Below are 7525 nucleotides of genomic sequence, written 5' to 3'. Positions count from 1 at the left end.
CGTGCCGGAACTTCTCGTTCCAAACCTACACACTTTAGTTAACAACTCAACTCACAAAAATACACCTTACAGCAAGGGGGATAAAAGCGAGTAGCAGAGATCCCCCCCCACATCATCATCAACAGTCAACAGTCACTTTAGTTATAAGGCAAAGTCGAGAACTTGTTGATCCGGATTCGATCATTAGAACAAAAATTATTTAGTGTAGTCCATTTTCTTTTTCTTTTTTTTCTTTTCTTTTCGGGCGTACTACAAAAGCATGGAACCGGCCATCTCCCCAGACGGCGTATTCGAGCGTTGTGATCACCTATTGAGGATGGATCTTTAGTGAAGCAAAACTCAAATAAAAACTTGTGCAATGTTTGCCTTGCTCGCGACCGTGTTTGAAGTGCTTCATGTTTGTAAACATTCCAATCACGTTTATTTTTACGGAGTGTCTATTGCACCGATTATCGGCGCAGTAAAATTCATTTTGCTATCTTACCGATCAAATTTTTAACCAATCATAGAGCGTATCTGTCCACGTGACTCTCCGATTTTTTTTTCAAAAATAATTTAGCTCTGTTTATCGTAGTCAAGGCAGCTACAATTTTTGTATCATCTTGATTTTCTTCATATGAAGAATAACAAATAGCCATTCATGAATTTGAAAAAGAAAAAAAGACGATCTTCTGGAAGAGAGAAGCGAAAACTTTACAAAATGCTTCAAAGAAATTTAAAAAATTTGATAAGGCTCCGCTGGAATTGAAATACACATGGTGGAAGAATTCATTAAAAAAAATGTACAGATAACAGTCGCCAATCCAAGTAAGTAAATTTTGTATTGTTTAATTAATTTTTAAAATGTGTTATTTAAAATGAATTATTTAAAATGTGTTAATTGATTAGCAACATCGTTCCTGATGTCACTATGTCAATAGTCACTATACACCTTGTAAAGAACAATTTAACACTCTTGTTTTATATGTTCTCTGACCTGCTATCTAATATTTTATATTGTGTCTGCAAGCCCTTATAGAGTTTAGTTTATACATTTTTTATACGTAGTTTGTTTAAAAAAAATTTTATTTTCCAGAACCTTTACTCAAAATTGTCCAGCTGCTGTCTCCAGATAAACAATTTTTGCAGATAAAGTCAATGAATGAGGATCATGACCATGTCCTCTCCGAATCTTTGTTCCGTTCTTCGCCTAAAGAAAGCCTGATACCTGTTGAGCACCAAGAGAAAGTTCTCAAATATGTGAATCTCCAAGTATCTATATTTCTGTTCCATTTCATATAGGTAAAAATTTTTCCTACATTTACTCTAATTATCTCCATTTTCTATCATAATATTGTTTGTATAGTTAAGAAATTATTTTGTTACTCAGAGTGATATACACTGACTTACGTGTGAATATTATAATATCTATTTGAACTTATTGTTGTTGCTCAAACTGTTGTTAATGGAGATTTCTGTATCGTGATCTGCGGCAGAGTAATCGCAAAGTCCAGGAAACTTCCGGGCAGTGACCCGCGAGAAACTAAAAGAAATGTCATAGAAAGGGACTGACTCGTAATGTATAACTTGTAGTTACCCCTAGGCAATTATCTACATATATTTTTTAAAAAATTTGCAAGTTTAAAATCTGTTTGGCACCTTGGCAATTGTAGTTGCTTCGCCAGATCACAATACGAAATATCCCCTGTTTTTTTACCTTGCCATAATGTCAAATGTATTTTAGTTATATATAAGAGCATAGTAAATTTTCATATGCAGTCCTTGCTTTAAATTTTATGTATCCATAAATTATGGTTAGAAGCAAAGACACATAGAAAATTCAAATTCTGAATTTGTTTTTGGCCAAGTAAAATAAGTTTTGAGGCAAATTTAATGTTTGTGTTCTAAAAATGAATTCAATGAAGTAAAGCAAGTACATTGACTTTAGTTATGCAAACTGTTATAACAATATAATTTTTTTAATAATTTAATGCATGACCCTTATAATAGTATTATATTAGTAAACAATTTGTTTCCGATTGAGGAAGAATATATTCGGAGTGTTATTATTATGAATAGTGATTTTGTGCTGACATTTAATATAATTCATATCTCTTTAAATATCTTTATTCACTTTAAATTATGACATAGTATTTTTTATGATAATGATCTTTTTTTTATAAGTTTTACTGTGTAAATATTTTTATTTAAATAGTATTGTAAAAGCTTAAAAATAGAAATAAATCCAAAAAGTTAATATAAAATGCATATAACAAAATTAAAAGGAGTTTAAATAACGCATCATCACCAACTCACTAATACATATACAGTGATACCTCGAGATACGAGTTTAATTCATTCCCTAACCTTGCTCGTATCTCAAAGCAATTTTGCCCATTGAAATGCCATTAATCCGTTCCGTCCCCAAAAATGCTATTGTATGTAAAATTGTTTTTGTTGTGTGTTTTTGAATAAGAAAAATGTATTTATAAATGACAAGTACTATATCAAAACATAATAAAAGAGAATGTAAAGCAGAAAAAACTGCTTTTATAAAGTGTACATGCATATTTGTATTTTGATTACTTAAATGCAACTTACACACAACTTAAATGCTACTATATGCTTAATTTTAGTCACTGCTTTTCTCTTCACTGGTCTTTGCTTTTTTAGCCAGATTTAAAAACTGTCCAAGGAGGCTTGTTTCTTCCTTTTCAGAATGCTGGAGAAATGAGTTAGGCAAGTCTCATTAAATAGCTCCGATGTACTACCAGTTTCAACTTTTTCAGGGTGTTTCTTTTCCACGAACTGTGAAATTCTCTTCCACATTCCCAAGAATTCTTTTATCTCATTTGTAGAGATAACCTCCTCCACCTCTGGTTCTTCCTCGAATCCAATTTCTTGCAGTACGCCCGAATGCTCACCCATCACCAGGTCCATGGATTTTCTCAGAGGCACAATCTCCTCCTCCGCTGGCACTTCGAGTTCGAATCCTTCAAAGCTACTTTGAAGGATTCGAATCGAGCTGTCGGCACCTTAGCCGACAGCACAATTTTCGGCTATAGACTTCGAGACTCGGTGGGTGAACGGGAGCATTGTCGAGGACGAGAAGGGCTTGCAAGGCCATTCCTCGTATCTCAAATAACTCGTATGTAAGGGCATTCGTATCTCAAGGTACCACTGTATTTGAATCTTTTTTATTGTTAAAGACACAATTTTTAACTCTAACATTATAAAATATAAATGCAACAATAATGTGAAAGGAACAAGTATATTAATCTTGCATTAAAACAATTTCAATTTGGTCAGATTTATTATTTTCCCTTCCTTAGCTTTTCTAACTGCACAATTTAGCAAATGAGATTACAATACACAATTTAGCAATTCTTTCTAAAATTAAAAAAAAATTTCCTTTTTGTTTTGTTTTGCATATTTAAAAAAAAATCACTCATTAAATGGCCCAAAAATTAATTCTATTATTTATGCCGGGTTCCCATCGTCCTTAAAAACTACTTTATTTTTATTTTAGCAACTTTTATCTAGCTTTTTTTTTTTCTTAAAATATTTTATATTTTTAGGTTTAACGACAAAAGTTGTTGGTTTGAAGAGGAAGAAAGGTAATAGGCCCACTCCTTTTACAAGAAAAGCAGTTTTGGAGGGAAAAAAATATGCTTATGAACTGCTTTGTAGATGAGACATTATCGAAGACCATAAATAAAGGCATTTTGAAGAAGCTGCTATAGAATGTGGTATAGAGAAGGTTTCTTCTTGTATGGAATCATGTGTTGAAATTAATGAAGTGAAGCTGTTCTTTACTTCTGATGGGTGGCTATTGGTTAAAAATGTGATTTTACAAAATCGAGAATGATGACATGGGAATGTTATTCATGCAAACAAGATTGCGGTATGGTGATACTATTTTGTGCGACTCTTATTCGCAGTGGTATCACTATTCCTGTGTCGGCCCTCTGCAGCCTCCAGAGCAAAAGTATTGTTCAAAATCTAAACTTTTTAGACTTTTTTTTTAGCTTATTTTAATTTTCTTCCTGTGAGATATATTTTGAATAGATATTTGTCATGTGTAAGCCAATTTTGAATAAATATTTGTCATGTGTAAGCCAACTTTATATTTTTTTTAATTCTGAAACAAACTTTATTTCTTAATTAGTAATTTTTATTGCTTTTTTTTAAAAAAAAAATATTTGTTTAACCATTGTCAAATTTCAAGTGAATGTCCACATAAAAACTCATCATTTACCTTTCATTATTAATTTCTGATGGACTTCAATGACATAAATTTTCCCACCAAGTTGTTAAATAATTAAGTTTCTAGGTATATGTGTTACCTATTTTGATAGAATAGTACTTTACTTTCAATAAATTTGCATTCAGTATGTTCCTTTTAACTGTAATTTATGTAGTATATGTTTCTTTCAACTTTGTGATTGCTTGCTTCTAATCCTAATTGTATAAATTTATATTTAGTTTTTTAAATCTGCTACATTTTTGTCCAATAAAAGTTTAGTTTCTTCCTGCATTTGTGTTTGATGAAATTTTGATAATATACAAGGTTTTGTATTTATAGAAATGTTTCGAGAATAAATTTTTAAAAAATCTACTCCTTTCTTTCCTACACTTAATCTTTAAATATTGATTATAAAATTCCTATTTATCAACTTCCTCTGTTTTATAAAGATTTTACTTTGAAAATTATCTTTTATATTTGATTCTTAATTTAAATAAGTGGAACTTAAAAAATTTTAACCTCCACAACATATGTATAATATCAAACATATATAGTACCAAACATGGTATTACTTTGATACAGGCACTGAAAAAATTAAATCGTATTTAATTAATTTTAAATCTTAAATGACAATACAAATAAATCTGAGTTACTTAAGATTCCAGCAGTTTATCTTCACACAATTTTATTTTTTAACTTATTTTTGTGTCTACTCCAGGTTAGTGAAAGGACATTTTATACTATGTCCCAGGTTCAAAAAACAAGTGCTTTAAATTTCTCAAGAAATACTTAAAGGATTATTTTGTAACTTTGAAGATGTTTAGTTTTTTGCGCATCAGACACAGATCTATAGCAATTCAGTTGAAATTTGAGACTTCTACCCGTAAGGCAGAAAAAATTCTAAGTTTATTTACAATAATTCTCTTAAGTGGTAAAGTGACAAATTTAGCTTTCAGTGGTCCAAAAGTAATCGTAACTTGTTTTGTCAATAGGCAGGGCTGATTACGCTCTGGAAAAATCCCGAATTTTTCGCTAACAGTGATCCTAAGATCGAAGGTTCAGACGTTTCAAAAAATCATTGATCACAGAAGTTTCTGGAAATCAAATTTTCAAAGGCGAAACTTAAAAACACAGTTTATTTTATTTGTTTGTAAGGGAGAGCCAGATACTTTATAAGCTTATATTCCTGATAAATATTTATTTTTATTAGTAAATGGTTATTATAATCATAAACTCAAGAAAAACATACAGTAAAACCTTTTTTTGTGCGTTGGATAGGGACCGCATAAAAGAAATCATACAAAAAAAATTATAAGTTATTACGTATAACACACAACTTTGTACGATATAGTACCTAAAAAAAAAAAAATTATGCGGTGCTTAGGGACCGCATAAAAAAAGTTGGACTTAAAAAAAATACATCAATGATTTATGAGAGAATGCTTTCAATTAAATTAGACCTAAAGAAATTTTAAAAATAATTAATTCTTCATTGTCCATGTACATGGAGAAGTTTTCAAATTATGCGTTAAATAGTTTGCTGCTACTCTCGTCGTAAGCAAAACGCGCATCTTCTGAAATGGTTAACAATAGCTTGAAGATAGGATTTCAATTGATTTGTTTCTTAGTACCATAAAATCGGTGATCAGTTTTATGACGACGGTTGACTGGTCAATTGCTTGTAAACCTCATGAAGTGTAACTTTAAACACCAAATTGTATCTCAAAAATTTCAGAGTGACCCTCGTATGTACGTAACTGACTCTGCCTTATCAAGAGATTGTTTAAAATAAATGAACAGAGCATCGCGAAGTCCAGATACATCGTTGTCAAGGAGAGACCACGTAATCAGAGTTCGTCCACAACATGTATATGTACATTGATAGGAAAAATTAAACTGGCGCTAACGCCGCTAAGATTCATATACCGCATAAAAATAAATCGCACAAAACCAAAATCGCATAAATAAGGACCGCACAGAAACAGGATTTACTGTATTTGTAAATTTTAATTACTTCTCCTGGTCATCATAGGTATGTATAAAATTTTAAATATATTCTAAGTAAGCTAAGAAATATTGAAAAAAAAGGAAAAATCTGAAATAGACTAAAATTAAGGAAAAAAAAACTTAACGCTTTTTTTTTTTTTTTTTGCATCCTGACTGAATTAGGAAGTAATATGACCCTTCATCCATTAGTTACATATGTAGTTTTAGTTTAACACAAAAGAGAAATTCTTGGAAATTGATCATGATCCGATCTAACTGTACAAACAAGTACGCTTTTAAAACATTGCCCCTGTCCCTGAAACTGATATGCCTTCAACCATCAAGATTAGAAGCAAAGCTATTTTAAACTGAAAATATTTTGCCATAGTAAAAACGAATTGACTATCCTTTAATGGCAGAAAGGGATGTTTGTCCTGAAATGTATCGTAACATACATTCCATTCGTTTTTCAGCCTGGAATGTACAATGCGCAACAAAAGGAAAAAAACAACGAACTGGACCACCCTGAATAACTTCTGATTTGATGATAAGATGTCTAGGACTTGCAAGTCTGTACTAAAATTAGGACATTTGAGGTCACCATGGTGACCTCAAATGTGCTAATTTTAGTACAGACGATATTTTAAGTGCCAGAATTAAATAGAAATTGCACTTTCTTCCAATAAGCATACCATTTTTGACGGATTTGGATTTCTAGACCCCAAAATATACGGGTAGCAGCAGTCCATGAAATATGGCGGTCAAGAAAGTGCTCCAAAGTTTGGACCTCTTAATGTTAATTTTACTTTACGCATTGTGTTACATCAAAATTTTTTAAGCGAATCGAAGAAAATTTTCACACACTTATAAAATTCATTTATCCAAAAATAATTTTTAGTAAACTTTCATTATTTTTTATTATTTTATTCAATTTTGGTAAAAAAAACTTCTGAAAAGTTATCAAGTTTTTTTGCATCAGTTTTTAAATAATATAATTTTACATGGCAAAATACAAAATTTGAGCGAAATCAGTCGAATAGTCTCTTAGAAATTGAATTTCAAAAGGGCTAGATATTTAAACTTCGATCTCTCAGGAACTATTCGATTGATTTCGCTCAAATTTTGTCTTGTAAAATTATAATTTTTAAAATGGGTGCAAAGAATTGTATACCTACTTTTAAAAAGTTTTTCAACCATTATTGAATAAAATAATGAAAGTTCACTAAAAATTAATTTTTTGCATAGAATTATCTAATTTGCTTTAAAAGTTCTCGAAATGTAGCGAAATACACAAAATAGTAAGATTTACATTAA

General features: G+C 30.7%; 1 long non-coding RNA gene across 2 annotated transcripts; it reads left to right on the top strand.

The window, feature by feature from the left end:
• Positions 1-400: 400 nt before the first annotated feature.
• Positions 401-4516, top strand: LOC147816068 (uncharacterized). 2 transcript variants are annotated; one of them, XR_015431652.1, is made up of 4 exons: positions 401-807; positions 1076-1281; positions 2698-3153; positions 3558-4516. It is a non-coding gene; the product is annotated as an uncharacterized LOC147816068 (long non-coding RNA). The 2 variants fall into 2 exon arrangements; XR_015431651.1 differs by lacking the exon at positions 2698-3153 and having other exon boundaries at positions 403-807.
• Positions 4517-7525: the final 3009 nt, after the last annotated feature.

Source organism: Parasteatoda tepidariorum, chromosome 2, assembly GCF_982258835.1.
Source record: "Parasteatoda tepidariorum strain Cologne lab strain chromosome 2, Ptep-v5.0, whole genome shotgun sequence".
Lineage (NCBI taxonomy): Eukaryota > Metazoa > Arthropoda > Arachnida > Araneae > Theridiidae > Parasteatoda > Parasteatoda tepidariorum.
The sequence above is the reverse complement of the archived record's forward strand: the minus strand, read 5'-3'. Positions and strand labels throughout refer to the sequence as shown.